This window comes from Pongo pygmaeus, chromosome 6, assembly GCF_028885625.2.
Source record: "Pongo pygmaeus isolate AG05252 chromosome 6, NHGRI_mPonPyg2-v2.0_pri, whole genome shotgun sequence".
Lineage (NCBI taxonomy): Eukaryota > Metazoa > Chordata > Mammalia > Primates > Hominidae > Pongo > Pongo pygmaeus.
In genome coordinates, this window is record NC_072379.2 from 21,128,276 (window position 1) to 21,146,669 (window position 18,394).

General features: G+C 44.3%; 1 long non-coding RNA gene and 1 pseudogene across 4 annotated transcripts in view; one reads left to right on the top strand and one right to left on the bottom strand.

The window, feature by feature from the left end:
- LOC129040619 (uncharacterized) overlaps positions 1–18,394 on the top strand; it is a 34,740-nt gene that overhangs the window by 3,882 nt on the left and 12,464 nt on the right. Inside the window, exons 3-10 of one of the 4 annotated variants that reach the window (XR_010127071.1) lie at positions 4–132; positions 419–914; positions 2,297–2,371; positions 7,916–8,109; positions 8,325–8,382; positions 9,503–9,603; positions 13,477–13,629; positions 16,727–16,873. This is a non-coding gene — a long non-coding RNA (uncharacterized LOC129040619). Of the gene's footprint in view, positions 1–3; positions 133–418; positions 915–2,296; positions 2,372–6,745; positions 6,835–7,915; positions 8,110–8,324; positions 8,383–9,502; positions 9,604–13,476; positions 13,630–16,726; positions 16,874–18,394 lie in introns of all 4 variants that reach the window. The other 3 variants (XR_010127069.1, XR_010127068.1, XR_010127070.1) reach the window with 3 other exon arrangements.
- LOC129041792 (U6 spliceosomal RNA) lies at positions 14,129–14,226 on the bottom strand (annotated as a pseudogene).

Consider the following 18,394-nt stretch of genomic DNA (forward strand, 5'->3'; position numbering starts at 1 on the left):
CAGGAATCCTGTCTACTGTGTGCCTGATGACATGAACTTACTGAGTGCTGCTTAGTTGCATCATAGACACCACCTGTCTTTGAACAGCTACCCTGACTCTTGATGGAATGCAAAGGCTGCCAGGGGCCACTGGTATGTGGAATGGCCTTCGGTCATTTCTGCTTAGAACACAGAGGTCATTTTGGCTACTAACATAACTCTCCTTTTGAGGGAAAGGGTTAAAATGTTCCTCCCAAAAGTACTTAATTTTTAGGCTTGTTCTTCAGATTTGCCCAATATCCTAAGCAAAATGCCTTCAATATGAAGTGAATATTGCTTGATTGTAGACAATTTGTCCATAATGTACTTGAGAATGCAGATACAAGTAAAAGAATGTCTGTGTCAAATTTTGTTTTCCACAAATTATGTTCTCTTTCAGCTTAAGCTCTTGGACTCACTGAGGCAGTAAAAGAACCATATCCTGTGTTTGAATCAAACCCCGAGTTCGTGTGTGTAGAAGGTTTGCCAGACAGGATTCCCTTTTGAAGCCCTCCTGGTTTGGAATTCCATGACTTGAAAGGATCGTCCGTGGGAGTAATAAAATCAAGTTTGTTGGTAAAAAGTAAGTTTTAGGCCAGGTGTGGTGGCTCATGTTTGTAATCCCAGCACTTTGGGAGGCCGAGGCGGGCAGATCACCTGAGGTCCGGAGTTCGAGACCAGCCTGGCAGACATGGGAAAACCCCGTATCCACTAAAAATACAAAGAATTAGCCGAGCATGGTGGCGGGCACCTGTGATCCCAGCTACTTGGGAGACTGAAGCAGGAGAATCACTTGAACCTGGGAGGCAGAGGCTGCAGTGAGCCAAGATCACAACACTGCACTCCAGCCTGGGTGACAGAGCGAGACTCTGCCTCAACAACAACAACAATAAAAAGTAAGTTCTATTTGCCACTGTTGTCATTTCTGGAATTAAAACAATAAAATGACATTTCTACTAAAATGTTTTTCTAGCTAGAGGTGACAGGTGTGGCTGTAAGTCCTTGATGGAAAAGCCTGGCTCTGAGCCGCAGTCCTGGCACTCTCCATTGCCCCTGCCATTCCCCATCCTGTACTCAGTCATCTTCATCGGTGCAAGAATAGTGACCACTGCCTCCATGATGTTCAGACACACTGTGGTGGCATGCACTATGCCTTAGTACTTGAATGAAGTTTAATCTGCTGGGTTTTATCTGCTCTGTTATTCCTGGGTCAGTCTTATTAGCAAGTAAATATTGATGGTTGAGTTTCTTTTCCTTTTTCTGAGACCGAGTTTCACTCTTGTTGCCCAGGCTGCAGTGCAATGGCGCGAGATCTCAACTCACTGCAACCTCCGCCTCCCAGGTTCAAGTGATTCTCCTGCCTCAGCCTCCGAAGTAGCTGGGATTACAGGCATGCACCAGCATGCCCGGCTAATTTTTGTATTTTTCATAGAGATGATGTTTCACCAAGTTGGCCGGGCTGGTCTCAAACTCCTGACCTCAGGTGACCCACCCACCTCAGCCTCCCAAAGTATGGGGACTTCAGGTGTGATCCACCGTGCCCAGCCTGATGATTGAGTTTTTCTTGTTATATCTGCATTTCTGCAGAACTTTAGTGGCTGAAGAAAGCACACTAGTGTTAATTTTCTTTTTCATGAAAGAAGTAATTTACTCTTCAGACAACTACTTGCCAGTCATAGGAAGGAAAAGTCAGGGTTTTCATCCACGATGATAGGAATTATTGTGACATTACAGGATGACTCTGTGAACAGCTTTAGGAAAAAACCCTGGTCATATCACAACCGTTTTACTAGCTGTGAGGCCACCATTGTTGGTAAAAAGTAAGTTTCTTTCTAGACCTGAACTAGTTATTTCCTACTTGCCTCCTGGAGTGGCTAATAAAATAAACATCAAAGGTAAGAGATTACCTGTATTTCGTATTATATTTCACTGCATTAAGACATTCTTTATCCGCATTTCTTAAATCACACAGAATCATTGGCCACTCTCTTTGTGGGACTTGCAGTTAGTTTCTTGGCTTTTTAAGGTATTTTATTTAATGGACCTCTTTTTCTTTAAAAAAAATTTTGTTGGAAGTGTCACATTTGCAATCCCAGTTCATTCGTCTTTCCGTGGCTTTGTTGAGCCGCCTGTGGAGGATTACACTACAAGTTTAATTCTGCAGGTTTCTTTGAAAAGAGCCAAACTGAATGAATTTTAATACTCTGCTCTTATAAAGCATCTCTTTCTGTATTTTTTTCTACAATATACTAAAGTAATTCTGTGCTTTATTTTACAGCTTCACAGTTTCTAAAAAGACCACGAAGCCCTGAGAGTAATGAAAAGCTTCCTGACATTGAGGTCACTGTGGAAGGTAAGGGCCAGTCCTTGGCGTGTTTCTGTTGATTCTCCAGTTTAATAGTTATGTCAGCTCACTAGCTTCATGTTTATACAGATGAAGGTAACCAAACTAGTTTTACCTGTGAACAGCTGCCTGTGATAAAGCTAAATTTCTGAATGTCTGTAATTGAAATTTTGAAAATTATTAACAGGAAGTAAATAACATGGATCACGTCATAAACTGCACTCAAGAAAATCCCTAAAATGCTTTTCCTTTATTACAACAAATAAGGGTGCAGAGGGTCACATGGAATGTTTCATCTTTTGTCTTTGTTTTTTTTATTCTTTTAAGGGGTGGTTTAAACAGCGGTGCCTGGAATCAAAGTATTTCCTACGACACCCTCTAATGTACTTCCTTCTCTCCATGCCCACGGGGTCTGCAGGGTTCTCATCTTTTCATGTTCACAGTATTAAAATACTTCCTACAATACCAAAGACAGTTCCCAACCAACCATCAAATATGGGTATTTCTTCCATCTCCTCATAGATGCAAAAGGAAATAACTGCGTTAGGATCATTCTTTTTTTATTTGGAGATGAAAGTCTCGCTCTGTCATCCAGGCTGGAGTGCAGTGGTATGATCTCTGCTCACTGCAGCCTCAGCCTCCCAGGTTCAAGCAATTCTCCTGCCTCAACCTTCCGAGTAGCTAGGACTACAGGCGCACACCGCCACATCCGGCTAATTTTTTATATTTTAGTAGAGATGGGGTTTCACCATGTTGCCCAAGCTGGTCTCAAACTCCTAAGCTCAGGCAGTCTGCCTGCCTCGGCCTCCCAAAGTGCTAGGATTACAGGCGTGAGCCACCGTGCCCAGCCTAGGATCATTTTTTTATGTCCTAGGTGTTGATTTTTTAAATAAGAGTTTGCAGTACTGGTGTTTAGTGGTGCAATAATTTCCATTTAATCAGCTGGCATACTCAGAGAGAGGATACCAGATGACTAAGAGTATACCTCACAGAGAGTATACCAGATGACTGAATGGGGATTAGAGCGAGTATTTAAACTCTTCATTCATTGATCCTGTTAAAGGAAAACTTACTTAATAACAGAAACTCTTGGTTATGAATTAGATGTTTCTCTTATGAAAGCTTGTGGGCATCTTTGAGCAACTTAATACCTGATTATTTCTGTTCAAAAATGCCGAGAACTAAAAATCCATTCAAACCTTTACTTTTCTCCTTTTGGAAAAGTGCATGAGGTGTTCCTTTTGGTAAAAAGACACACTGCGCGAGCACAGAGACCTGAGCCTGAACCTATGAAGATTTGAACAAGGTGAACAATGAGACTATGTAAAGGGGAGGTTAATTCCAAGGTGACAGGAACTTTATGGAGAAGATTATGATTTCTACACTTCGTGTCCCCTTCGAAGTCTAGTATGAAGTTACATTGTATACGCTGGTGCCCTAATCTCAGTCTGTGGATATTAGATATTAAGACTGGGGAGAAAATAAAACAGCCAGTTAATGTGCACCATTTTTATAGGCACTGTCAGTAGCAAATAAGAAATAGCCTGTTTCTCAAAAGTAAATTAGTTCATAGTAGTCAGTTGGCACATTTGGCAGGTACTTCTGTGAACTTTTTTTTGGTATCTTGAAACTCTTCATTCATTGATCCTGTTAATCCAAAGCTTATTTAATAACATAAGCTTTTGGTTATCAATTAGATGTCAGGAAAAACAGAGAAATGAACAGCTAATATAATGAGTTAAAAGGATTGAGGCTCTAGGAATAATGTTACCAAGAGTAGCTTTAGGATTGTTTGCTACTGTAGCTAGCTGTGATTATCAAAATAGGGAGATGCCTGTTTTTCTCACATAAAAGTAATTGTGCAGGTAGGCTGAGGCTGACATTGGTTCAGTTGCTCAAACATGGTAAGACTGGCTTCCCTGTGCTTCTCTTCACTCTCCTTTCTGGTGCACAATGACCAAGAGAGCTCCTGTCATCATGTCTCTATCCAATTATAAGTAAAGAAAATGCAGCACGAGCCCTGCCTTGACCCACGGTCAGGAAAAGCAAGAGGTTTTTTTTGAATCCTATCAGAATTTTGCATAAGCCTCTTGGTTTTAAAAAAGGTGAATTTTAAAATAATAAAATAAAATAAAGCACAAACTCTGAGGCCAAAGTGATAGGATTTAAATCTGTGCTCTGCCACTTAGAAAAATTACTTAAATTCTCTGTTCTTTAGGTGGCACACATGTAAAATGGGAGGAAGAGAATAATATTTGACTCATGGTTTTTAAAATTTGAGGTGTTATTTCTTTAATAAACAGCTGCTATCATTTGAGAACACTTGCTATTTAGGCACTTAGGAATTTTTCATTAGAAGGGATGTAAAGAAAGACGATGGGCATTTGTAATGGATTTAACATTCATCATTTGGCTGCCTGACTGACCCCCAGAGCTGTGATTTTACTAATGAATTTTCCAGAAGTCCCTTAGCTAGCAGTGAGCCTAACCAGCCTCCCACTCTCACCATTCAGTGCTCTTGTTCTTATGTGTTTCTTTACAAACTTGGTTACTCTCACAAAGTGATAAAAACTTGCATTTCTTTTCTTTCGTTTTTGGAGACAGGATCTTGCTCTGACTCAGGTTGCAATGCAGTGGTGTGATCATGGCTCGCTGAAGAATCAAACTCCTGGGCTCAAGCAATACTCCCACCTCAGCCTCCCCAAGTAGCTTGGACTACAGACGTACACCACCATGCAAAGCTAAATTTTTTGTTTTTTTGTTGTAGAGATGGGATCGTGCTGTGCTGCCCAGGATGATCTCAAACTCCTGTCCTCAAGTGATCCTCCTGCCTCAGCCTCCCAAAGTGCTGGGATTATAGGCAGCCATGGGCCACCTGTGTCCAGCCCACTATTTTCTTTTTTTTATATAACAACTTTATTGAAATGTAGTTCACATACCATGCAATTTATTTATCAAAGTATGCAATTCAGTGGTTTTTAGAATATTCATGGAGCTGTGATCTATCACCACAATCCATTTTAGAAGCTTTCATTACCCTATAGAGAAATCCACTGTTCTTAGCCACTAGCTAAGAACATGGAGGGGAGTAAGCTAGTGGCTTACTCCCCCCATGCTTCTGTGTTCCCCATAGGCAACCACTGATCTATTTTTTGTCACCATAGATTTGCCTAATCTGGACCTTCTATATAAATAGGATTGTGCAGTATGTGATCGTTTGTGGCTGGCTTTTTTTTCCCTCTTAGCACAGTGTTTTCAGAGTTCCTTCCTGTCATAGCATGTGTCAGTATTTCGTTCCTTCTATGGCTGAATAATATTCCATGGTAGAGACACACCACATTTTGTTTATTCTTCAGTTGGTGAACATTTGGGTTGTTTGCATGTATTGGCTGTTATGAATAATGCTGCTATGAAGATTCATGTACAAGTTTTTGGGTGGACGTACATTTTTATTTTTCTGGGATATATACCTAGGAGAGAAATTGTTGCATTCTATGATGTTGTACATTTAGCCTTTTGAGAAACTGTTCTCCAAAGTGGTTACACCAGTCAGGTGCAGTGACTGATGTAATCCCAGCTACATGAGAGGCTGAGGTGGGAGGATCACTTGAGCCTACGAGTAAAGAGAGACCAGCTTGGGCAAGATAGCAAGACCCTGTCTCGGTTTTTGAAAAATCAAATTAAAATGACAAGAAGACAGGTGCGGTGGCTCATGTCTGTAATCCCAGCGTTCGAAAGGCCGAGGCGGGTGGATAACTTGAGGTCAGGAGTTCAAACCAGCCTGGCTGGGTATGGTGGCAGATGCCTGTAATCCCAGCTACTTGGGAGGTTGAGGCAAGGAGAATTTTTTGAACCCAGGAGGTGGAGGTTGCAGTGAGCCAGGATCACACCACTGCATTCCAGCCAGGGCAAAAGAGTGAGACTCTGTCACACAAAAAAAGTAAAAATATAAATAAATAAATAAAACGACAAGAAAAGAAACACCCAAAGTAGTTAAACCATTTTGTGTTCCCACCAGTAATGTATGTGGGTTCCAGTTTCTCCACATTTTCACCAACATTTCTTTTTTTGAGACATGATCTCGCTGTGTCACTTAGGCAGGAGTGTGAACACGGCTCAGTGCAGTCTCGAACCTCCAGACACTCGTGATCCTTTTATTTCAGCCTCTTGAGAAGTTGGGACTACAGTCAAACTCCAGCACACTCAGCTAATTTCTTTTATTTTTAGTAGAGACAGGATTTCACTATGTCGCACAGGCTGGTTTCTAACTCCTGGACCCAAGTGATCCACCTTCCTTGGCCCCCCACACTGCTGGGATTATAGGTGTGAACCACCATGCCTGGTCCTCTCTCTCTTTTCTCTCTTCCCTTTCTTTCTTGGTAGAGGGAAATATGTCATGTACCAGCTGTCCATCCAATGACTGCCCATCAGTTCCATATTCACCCTTCACTGCCTGATCTGCAGACATAGAGGTGGGTTCCTTAAATGCTTCTTCTGTCAGCTGGTACATGATTAAATGTTGTCAGTACGTAGTACTAGAGGGACTTTGTAAGAGGCTTTTCTTTCTGGTTGTGGTGTGCGAATCTCCACAGGCACTGAGCTTCTCCCTCACCGGGCTCCTGCCCTGCACGGTGCTCAGCAGCACCCAGTGACCAGCAGTTTCTCTGCATCTGCCTGGGTGGATTTGTAGTGAGACAACTGTTCATTAATAGCTTAATCTAGCACCGCAGAGGGTGAATTTTCAGCAAATTCCAGAGGGCAGATTGCTAGCATGTTCGACCATGTGGTAATGCAGCAATTCTGCTATTGAATTACCCATGAGTGTGCTCTCTCCAAGGGGGGGCTGGATCTCATCCATAGTGGGGAGTCTTTTCCTTGATCGTAGTATCTCAGCGTTGGGACAGTAGGGACAGTCACTGCTTGTTATATCAGCTGGTCCTATACTCTTTGTTTTTTTGGAGACAGGGTCTCCCTCTGTTGCTCAAGCTAAAGTGCAGTGACAAAATCATGGTTCACTGCAGCCTTGACCGCCTGGGCTAGAGCAATCCTCCCACCTCAGTCTCCTAAGTACCTAGGACTATAGGTGTGTGCCACCACACCCAGGTTGTTTTTTTTTTTTTTTTTGTTAGTTAGTTAGTTAGTTTGGGTAGAGACAGGGTCTCACTGTGTTTCCCAGGCTGGTCTCAAACTCCTGGCCTCAAGGAATCTTCCTGCCTTGGCTTCCCAAATTGCTGAAATTATAAACATGTGCCACCGTGCCTGGCCTCTGCTAGTCCTATATTCTCTAGCGTTCTCTTTACTTTTTGGTAGCGAATCTCTCATTATGCTGTTGCCCTGTTATAATTAAATTAATAATTTTTTATTTTAAATTGAACACTTTAAACTTTTGAGTGGTTTATGTCTCTTGTTAGGACTCTGACAAATACAGAATTGATGCTGTGAAGGGTCCCGGGAGATAGACCCAGACAACTGGGATTTGGGCATAGGTTTGGTTTTCCAAGGGGCAGTGCTGAGCTCCTTGCCAATGGGACATGGGATCCTGTTGATTTCCAGGACCTCACAATGACTCAAGCTACCACGTACTGTTGATTGTGATGAAATGCCAGCTGAGGCACATGCTTTGGGAGGTAAGTGCCTGCTGCACTTGACCACTATGAAGGCTGGTGTGGGAAGAATCCTTTTGGATGCACTTCAGCAGGGGCCCCGATCCCTGGGTCACAGGCCTGTACTGGGCCACACAACAGGAGGTGAGTAGAGGGTGTGCGAGCGAAGCTTCATCTGTATTTACAGCCGCTCCCCACGTTACCACCTGATCTCTGCCTCCTGTGAGATCAGCGGCAGCATGAGATTCTCATGTGAGCACAAACCCTGTTGTGAACTGTGCATGCAAGGCATCTGTCTTGCTGTGTCCTTAGGAGAATCTAATGCCTGATGGTCTGTCACTGTCTCCCATCACCCCCAGATGGGACCATCTAGTTGCAGGAAAAGAAGGTCAAGACTCCCACTCATTCTACATTATGGTGAGTTATATAATTATTTTCTTATATGCTACAATGTGATAATAATAGAAATAAAGTGCACAATAAATGTAATGTGCTTTATATAGCCCAAAACTGACCTTTGCTGCCCCGAGTCTATGGAAAAACTGTCTTCCACAAAACTGGTCCCTGGTCCCCCAAAGATTGGGGACCGCTGCACTTGAGCACTTACAGAGAGAAAAGCAAAAAGCTCAAGTCTTTACCTCTCAGCGTAAGTCATGGTCTGAAATCCAGAGAGCTTCCATGATAGCCCAAACACAATTCCTTATTTCTTGTATCCACAGGGGTGATATTATTGGTAATCAAACACAAACTTAAACGTGTGGGTTGCTGAATTACCATGACAGTTGAATTCACTGTGTCACCAAGATTCTCATGATAATGTTAGGGCACTAATAAGTGAAGAATGAGATCTTTTTCTTTTTGTTTTCTTTTCTTTTTTTTTTTTTTTTGAGACAGTCTCCCTGTGTTTCCCAGGCTGGAGCACAGTGGTTTGATCTTGGCTCACTGCAGTCTCAACCTCTCAGGCTCAAGCTATCCTTCCGCCTCAGCCTCTGGGGTAGCTGGGACCACAGGTACGAGCCACCATGCCCAGCTAATTTTTGTGTTTTGTAGAGATGTGTTTCATCACATTGCTTTGGCTGGTCTCAAACTCCTGGGCTCAAGCCATCCACCCACCTTGGACTTCTCAAGTTTTGAGATTACAGGCAGGAGCCACCATGCGTGGCCCTATTCTCTTTTACACCGGTTTATCGTGAGGGCCTCCAATTGTCTTCCTAGTAGGCTTGCTCACTTCGGCCTGTTCACTGAAACCAGAGGAATTCTCCTAAAAGGCAAATTTGGGTCAAAATAGTTCTTGATTAAAACCTGCTGGTGACTGCCCATTGCCTTTAAGACAAAGTCCAAACTAATTTGGCCACAGGGCCTGGTAAGAGCTGGTCTCCGCTCACCTTCCCAGTTTTATCCTGCATCACCCTCCCCAAATCCCTACCCTCCAGCCACAAGGAATGTTAGTTTCCTTGGGGAACTTTATTGGTCCTTTAGGAAACCCTCTCCCTACCTCCATCATCACTCTCTCACTCTCATCTTTGCTCACCTTTAGCCTCAGCCAAGATGTCTCACCCTACTCTCTATGATGCAAGAAGCCCCTGGGGAACGTTTCAGTCCCACTCTGTACTATTGTCATGTGCTCATCACAGTGTGGTAAGTGTTGGCCTGTGATTCCTACATTAGTCCATTTTGCATTGCCATAAGGAAACACCTCAGGCTGGGTAGTTTATAAAGAAAAACAGATTATTTGGCTCACGGTCTTGCAGACTATACAAGTAGCATGGTGCCAGGCTGGGCGCAGTGGCCCATACCTGTAATCTCGGCACTTTGGGATGCTGAAGCAGGAGGATTGCTTGAGCCCAGAAGTTTGAAACCAGCCTGGGAAACATGGTGAGATCTTGTCTCTGCTAAAAATAAAAAAAAAATAGCCAGGTATGATGGTGCACTGATGCATGCCTGTGGTTTCAGCTACTTGGGAGGCTAAGGTAAAAAGACCTCTTTAGCCCAGGATGTCGGGGTTGCAGTGAGCCATAATTATACCACTGCTCTCTAGCCTGAGTGTCAGAGTGAGACCCTGTCTCAGAAAAAAAAAAAAAAACACATAGTACCAGCATCTGCTGGTGAGGACCTCAGGAGGCTTCCTCTCATGGCGGAAGGTGAAGGAGGAGCCGGCATGTCACTTGTTGAGAAGAGCAAGGGAGAGGGGAGGAGGTGCCAGGCTCTTTAAACAATCAGCTCTCACATGAACTAGTAGAGAGAGAACTCACTCATTACCTTGTGGAGGGCACCAAGCCATTCATGAGGGATCCTGCTACCCTATAAGCTCTGTGAGGGCAGAAACTTTTTTCTTTTTTTTTTTTTGATACAGAGTTTCACTCTTGTTGCCCAGGCTGGAGTGCAGCGCCGCGACCTCAGCTCATTGCAACCTCCGCCTCCTGGGTTGAAGCGATTCTCCTGCCTCAGCCTCCCGAGTAGCTGTAGCTGGGATTACAGACATGCACAACCATGCCCCACTAATTTTTGTACTTTTAGTAGAGACAGGGTTTCACCATGTTTGTCAGGCTGGTCTCGAACTCCTGACTTCAGGTGATTCACCTGCCTCGGCTTCCCAAAGTGCTGGGATTACAGGCGTGAGCCACCACGCCCGGCCAAGGGCAGTAACTCTTATACCTTGTTCACTGCTGTTTCCTGGGCACCTATTATAGTGCCTGGTATTTAGTAGGAGCTCAAGAAGTGTTTGTTAGGGCCTGATGTGTTGGTGCAAGCCTGTAATCCCAGCTCTTTGGGAGGTGGAAGCCAGAGGATTGCTTGTGCCCAGGAGTTCAAGGCCAGTCTGGGCAACATAGTGAGACCCTGTCTCTAGAAAAAATAATAAACTGGCCAGGCACGGTGGCTCACATCTGTAATCCCAGCACTTTGGGAGGACGTGGTGGGCAGATCATCTGAGGTCAGGAGTTCAAGACCAGCCTGGCGAACATGGTGAAACCCCGTCTCTACTAAAAATATAAAAATTAGTTGGGCATAGTGGCACACACCTGTAATCCCAGCTACTCGGGAGGCTGAGGAAAGAGAATCGCTTGAACCCAGGAGGCAGAGGTTGCAGTGAGCCGAGATCATGCCACTGCACTCCAGTCTGGGCGACAGAGCGAGACTCCATCTGAAAAACAAAATAAAAAGAAAAAATAATAAATTTAGCCGGGTGTGGTGTTACATGGCTGTAATCCCAACTACTTGGGAGGTTAAGGTTGGAGGATCACTTGAGCCCAGGTGATGGAAGCTGCAGTGAGCCACAACCATCCTGCTGTACTTCAGCCTGTGTGACAGAAGGGGACTCTGTCTCAAAAAAAGTAAAAAAAAGAAAAAAAAAATTCGTGGGGAAAAGAAAAAAAAGAGTGAACAAGCAAAGTTTCAGGAGAGTACTGTGAATGTGGGTCATGTCAGTAGAGCGTAGGGACTTGGGCAGGAGCGGCTGGACTTGAAGAGCAGGTTGGTGGAGACCAGGTCATCGTAAGCAGTTTGCTCCGTAGCACGTGGATCAAATATCCCACATTGGCTGCTGGCGACTGAACTGGGCTTCCTGTTTCTGTGTTTGGTTTGACCATCACAGTGTTGAAGAACTATCGAAGTGAATACCTTGCAATTTGCTACAGTTCCCCCAGGTCTCCCACATTACTCTGGCCTCATTCCCTCCTGTAGGTTGCCTGACCCTCTGAGACCTGTGTTTGCTATCCCTGCAGATGGGTGGGTAGGAGGTGATTTAAGGAGGAAGATTTAATATATGAGTTATAGAAAGGTAAATAGACTGGGCACAGTGGCTAAAGCCTATAATCCTAGCACTTTGGGAGGCCAAGGCAGGAGGATTAGTTTGACCCAGGAGTTCAAGACCAGTCTGGGCCACATAGCGAGACCCCGTCTCTACAAAAAATTTAAAAATTAGCCAGGCATGGTGGCATGCACCTGCAATCGCAGCTACTCGGGAGGCTGAAGTGGGAGGATAGCTTGAGCCCAGGAGTTGAAAGCTGCAGTAAGTGGTGATCTTGCCACTGCACTCCATTCTGAGTGACAGAGTGAGACCCTATCTCAGAAAGAAAAAAGCAAGAGAGAGATAAATAGATCCAGCCTTAGTGGGAGTGTGCTTTTGAGTGCTCTTTAGGAGAAAATTTTATTTTAATATTTTTTTCTTCTTTAAATTTTTTATATTCTAGCAGGCTGGGTCCATTCTCTCCCCTTTAATTTCTCAAACACAAAGCGCCCTGCCGGAATTTCAGGTTGGATCTGCAGTAGATCACCATTAACATAGCAGCCTGCTATGTTGTAACTCCTTATGCCAGGAACTGTGCGGGATACAAAATGTGAGAGAAGGCTGGAATAGAGCATCTCTGGGGGAAACGAGAGCCAGAGATACGGCGGTGGCCCATGGAGACAGACAGCTGGTGTTTGGTAGTTCCTTGTGGAAAGGCTGTACTTTGGTAAGGTCTCCACATCTGCAATGTGGCCTTCAATATTATAGGTCCCCAAACTCTAGGTTTTTATGTTCCCTACACAGGTCAGGGTCGTAGGGAGTGATTCACCCTAGCAGAACTCCCTGGTTTTTAAGGCAGGTGTTCCATTTATTAATTGACAAAGGATGCATATTTCTCCTTTGGTAACCTGATGAGTTAGGTCTTTTCCCCAAGGACTCCCTTTCCACCTGAAGGTTCTTGGAAAACTAAGCAGAGAATGAGGGAAAGGCTGTGAACAAGCTTTCTGGTCCCTCCCTGTCCTAAAAAAAGAGCATACCTCTTCTGTAACCAGAAGACCCTTTTCGCTAGTCAAGGCTGGGCAGACTGAGATGGGTGTGTGTGTGTGTGTGTGTGTGTGTGTGTGTGTGTGTGTGTGTGTTGAGATGGGGGGGTGTGTGTGTGTGTCGAGACAGGGTCTCACTCTGTCACCCAGGCTGACTGAGATGGGTGTGTGTGTGTGTGTGTGTGTGTGTGTGTGTGTATGTGTGTTGAGATGGGGGGGTGTGTGTGTGTGTCGAGACAGGGTCTCACTCTGTCACCCAGGCTGACTGAGATGGGGGTGTGTGTGTGTGTGTGTGTGTGTGTGTGTTGAGATGGGGGGGTGTGTGTGTGTGTCGAGACAGGGTCTCACTCTGTCACCCAGGCTGGGGTGCAGTGGTGAGATCAGAGCTCACTGCAGCTTCTACTTCTGCAGCTTCCACTTTGATCCTCCCACTTCAGCCTCAAAAGTAACTGGGACTATAGGAATGTGCCACCACACCCAGCTCATTTTCTAATTTTTTGTAGAGATGAGGTTTCGCTGTGTTGCCCAGGCTAGTCTTGAACTTCTGGCCTCACGGGATATCCTCCTGCCTTAGTCTCCCAATGGGCTGGGATTACAGGTGTGAGCCACCTCACCTGACCTGCGATGAGTTTTCAACAATGTGATTCCTCTTTTACAGAACCACCTAAGCTAAATATTCTTTTGAGAACAAGGGCTAGCCTGTAGTTTCATGGCCTTTTTTCCATTTGTGGTTTTTGCCAGGTGGAATTTAAATGACCTCTTATCAAGATGGATAAACCCAAGTTTCCCAGTGCTGGAATACAGAAAATGGATGGACAAGTAAGTCCCACTCAGCACCCATAGCCCAGACATGGGGACCTCAACACAACTGGGCCCCAGACATCACCTTTCATTGTGAGTAGCTCAGAGATGACACTTGGTTGTTAAGTGCCCACTGGCAATAGTTTCTATAACAGCAAGTGAAGGAATAAATAGTCACCAAAACATTTTCTGTTCCCAATTCCAACATTAATTGGATGAGATAATTATTTTATGAAAATTTTCGTATAGCATAGTCCTGGCCATATCTTCAAGTGAACAGAAAAATTCTGTTAAAAAGTCAACCTTCTATCTCACTCTGTTGCCCAGACTGGAGTGCGGTGGTGCAGTTATGGCTCACTGCAGCCACAACTTCCCGGGCTCAAGCAATCCTCCCACCTCAGCCTCCCAAAGTGCTGGAATTATAAGCAGACAGCCACCATGCCTGAAAACTCGACAATTTGCATCAAGTGTAATAAGAATGCTCATGCCCTGTGACTCACAGTAATCTCACTTCGGGAAATACCATCTTTGGATATAATTCAACCTAAACAAAAGGTCATATGCACACAGTGAATTTTTTTCTCCTTTTAAAAAAGATATGGAATGCTTCACAAATTTGCATGTCGTTCTTGCACAGAGGCCATGCCACAATCTGTTGTTCCAACTTTAGTATATGTGCTACTGAAGCAAACATGAGTGATTTAAGATAAAGTGGTTAAGTGGAATAAGGAAGAGTTATGGGGAATTTAAAAATTTATGGTATTTATAGGCACCTAGTAACGGCTCAGTAAATATTAGCTGCTACTTTTATTATTTTTATGGTAATTCCACTCAACTAAAAACTGTCATTAAAAATTACCATTGTCATGGAACATAATGTATCCTACAGTATAATTGTAAAAACAGATGCAGTTTGTCCCTTGGTATATGGGGGGGATTAGTTCCAGCTCCCCCATTTCTGTGTATACCAAAATCCACCCATACTCACTGCAGCCTAGACTTTTCAGGCTCAAGGGATCTTCCCACCCCAGACTGCAAAGTAGCCGGAACTATAGGTGTGCACCACCACCACATCTGGCTAATTTTTTAAAATTTTTTGGTAGACAGCAGGGTCTCACTATGTTGTCCAGGCTGGTCTCCAACTCCTGTCCTCAAGCGATCCTCCTGCCTAGGCTTCCCAAATTGCTGGGATTACAGGCATGAGCCACCATGCCTGGCCTCTGCTAGTTCTGTATTCTCTAGAGTCGTCTTCATTTGTGCTAGTATGTCAGTCATTATGCCAATCCTCTGTTATAATTAATACTTTTTATATTAAATTTACATATATATATATTTTTTACTTTTTTTGTTTTTTATTGGTGCTGGGTCTCACTCGATCACCTAGGCTAAAGTGCAGTGGCACGATCTCTGTTCACGGCTACCTCCACTTCCCAGGCTCAAGCAGTTCTCCTTCCTCAGCCTCCAGAGTAGTTGGAATTACAGATACGTGCCACCACGCCTGGCTAATTTTTGTGTTTTTTGTAGAGATGGTGTTTTGCCATGTTTCCCAGGCTGGTCTCAAACTCCTGAGCTCAAAGCGATCACCTGCCTTGGCCTCCCAAAGTGCTGGGATTACAGGTGTGAGCCACCATGCCCATTTTAGTTTAAACTTCTGAGTGGTTTATATCTCCTGATTGGACTCCTAGAAATACAGAATTGATGCTAGGAAGGGTACCAGGAGATAGACCCACACAGATGGGATTTGGGCATAGGTTTGGTTATCCAAGGAGCAGAGCTGAGCTCCTTGCCAATGGGACATGGGATGCTGGTGATTTCTAGGAAGTGACCTCACGATAACTCAAGCTACCACTTACTGTTGATTGTGATGAAATGCCAGCTGAGGCATATGCCATTCAAGCTAAGGGGTGCTACACTTGACCACTGCGGTAGTATAGATGAGTCTGAAGAATGGTATGCGATGGATACTTTTGAATGCACTGGAGTAGGGGTCTCCATCCGCAGGGCCACAGAGCCGGAGATGAGCAGTGGGTGAGTGAGGGGCAACTTCATCTGTATTTATAGCCCCTCCCCATCGCTCACATGACCACCTGAGTGCCATGTCTTGTCAGATCAGCGGCAGCATTAGATTCTCATAGGAGTACGAACCCTGTTGTGAAGTGTGCATGTAAGGGATCTAGGTTGCACGCTCTTTATGAGAATCTAATGCCTGTTTCTCCCATCACCCCAGATGGACAGTCTAGTTGCAGGAAAATAAGTTCAGAGATCCCACTGATTGTACATTATCATGAGTTGTAGAATTACTTCATTGTATATTACAATGCAATAATAATAGAAATAAAGTGCACAATATATGTAACGCACTTGAATCATCCTGAAGTCATTCCCTCCACCCCCAGTGTGTGGAAAAAATTGCCTTTCACGAATTCACTCTGTTTTTTGCGTAGAGACAGGGTCTTAATATGTTGCCCAGGCTGATCTCAAACTGCTGGGCTCGAGTAATCCACCCCTCTCAGCCTCCCAAAGTGTTGAGATTACAGGCGTAAGCCACCACGCTCAACCAAGACTGAGTTTCTTAAACCAAATAAAAATTATGGGAGATTACTTGAGCCCAGGAGATCGAGGCTGCAGTAAGCCCTGATTGCACCACTGCATTCCAGTGTAGGTAACAGAATGAAACTCAGTCTCAAAAAATAAGATAAAATAAAAATTAGACCGGGCATGGTGGCTCACGCCTGTAATCCCAGCACTTTGGGAAGCTGAGGCAGGCAGATCACGAGGTCAGGAGATCGAGACCATCCTGGCTAACATGGTGAAACCCCGTCTGTACTAAAAGTACAAAAAATTAGCCAAGTGTGGTGGCAGGTGCCTGTAGTCCCAGCTACTTGGGAGGCTAAGGCAGGAGAATGGTGTGAACATGGGAGGCAGAGCTTGCAGTGAGCCGAGATCACGCAACTGCACTCCAGCCTGGGCAACAGAGCAAGACTCTGTCTCAAAAAAAAAAAAATAATTAACCCTTTATGAAGTTCCCAGTAATTCTTTGCTTCCTAAGTGTTCCCCATAAGCCTTTGAATTTTGTTTGCTTTTCATATACCATTTAAAACGTCTAAGAACTTGTGTCTGTGTCATCCTTTTTTTTTTTTTTTTTTTTTTTTTTTTTTTTTTTTAAAGAATATCTTTTTGTCACTTCCAGCTGGATCTACCATGAAAGACTTCAGAGTCCAGGAAGAGAGACTGACTGGGCAGCATGTTATTCAGTTACAAAAAGACTTGGACTATGACTCAAAAATGATCAAATAATAGTTCATGCATCAAATGCAATAGGAAGCATTTCTGGAGGGTGAGAGAAGCATCCAGTTAAGGTGACATTGAAGCTGGGTCCTGAAAGATGAGGAAGAATTGTATGAGAGTGGGCAGAGAAGGGGGGAGGTGGAGGGATGGGGAATGGGCTGGGATGGCGTGAGCTGCTCAAGCAGGGAGACCAGCACTGTAAAGACCTGGACGATAAAGAAGGCACGTTTTATTCAGGGAATGGTGAATTAAGTGTGGCAGGAATGCTTTGGAGAGATAGTAATTTGCTTGTATGGAATTTTGCCTGAGAGGCCTCATTACAGTTTCTAATCTTTTGATGTTATCATCTATCACTGTCTTTGTCAAATAGTTTGGAATAGTTATAATGATCACAATAACATCAAGCATAGTATTTCATTAATTTTCACAAAATCACAGGTAGGTGCCACAGTTTATCCCCATTTTGTGAATGAAGTGATGAAGACTTAGGAATAATGAGTGATTTGCCCAAGCTCACCTGGATATTAAGACTGAGTCAAATGTCGGGTCTGGTCTGACTTTAATCTTTGCTTTGTTCGTGAGCACCACGTGTTGCCTCTCCTATGCAGTTAAGCAGGTAGACAGGTGAAAGAAAAGCCCGTGTTTGTCTCTACTCAGACACTTCTGACTGAATGTGTGGAATTTCTACACCAAGTTCTCCAATGCTGTGGATATTAACTGGGTATCCTACAGTTTTATTCTGACACTTCATGGAGTTGGCGTAGACCCCACAGGTTACGGGCTCAGTCCCACGAGACCACCCTTGCTTCACATTGCAATGGCAAGTCCTAGGTTGTCACCTGCACTTTTGACCAACCTGTTACAAATCAGGGGTTCCCATGACCCCCTCTTGGGGTTTAATCATTTGTTAGAGCAGCTTACAGAGCTCAGAAAAACAGTTTGTTTCCTTTTTTTCTGAGAGACAGGGTCTCATTTCGTTGCTCAGGCTGGTGTGCAGTGGTGCAGTCATAGCTCACTGCATCCTCGACTGCCTGGGCTCAAGTGGTCCTGACCACCTCAGCCTCCCTAGTAGCTGAGACTACATGCTTGCACCACTATTTCTGGCTAATTTATTTTTTGTAGAGATGGGTCTTGTTATGTTGCACAGGTTGGCCACAAATTCCTGGGCCCAAGCGATCCTCCCACCGCAGCCTCTTTGAAGTGCTGGGATTACAGATGTGAGCCACCACATTTCCTATTACTGGTTCCTTGTAAAGGATACATCGCAGAAACAGCTAATGAAAGAGATGTACGTGCCAGATGCAGTGGCTCACGCTGTAATCCCAGCACTTTGGGAGGCTGAGGTAGGAGGATTGCTTAAACTCAGGAGTTTGAGACCAGCCTGGGCAACATGGTGAAACCCTGTCTCTGTAAAAAATTTTTAAAAAGCTGGGCACAGTGGCTCAAGCCTGTAATCCCAGCACTTTGGGAGGCCAAGGTGGGCGAATCACGAGGTCAGGAGTTCGAGACCAGTCTGACGAACATGGTGAAACCCCGTCTCTACTAAAAATGCAAAAATTAGCCAGGCGTG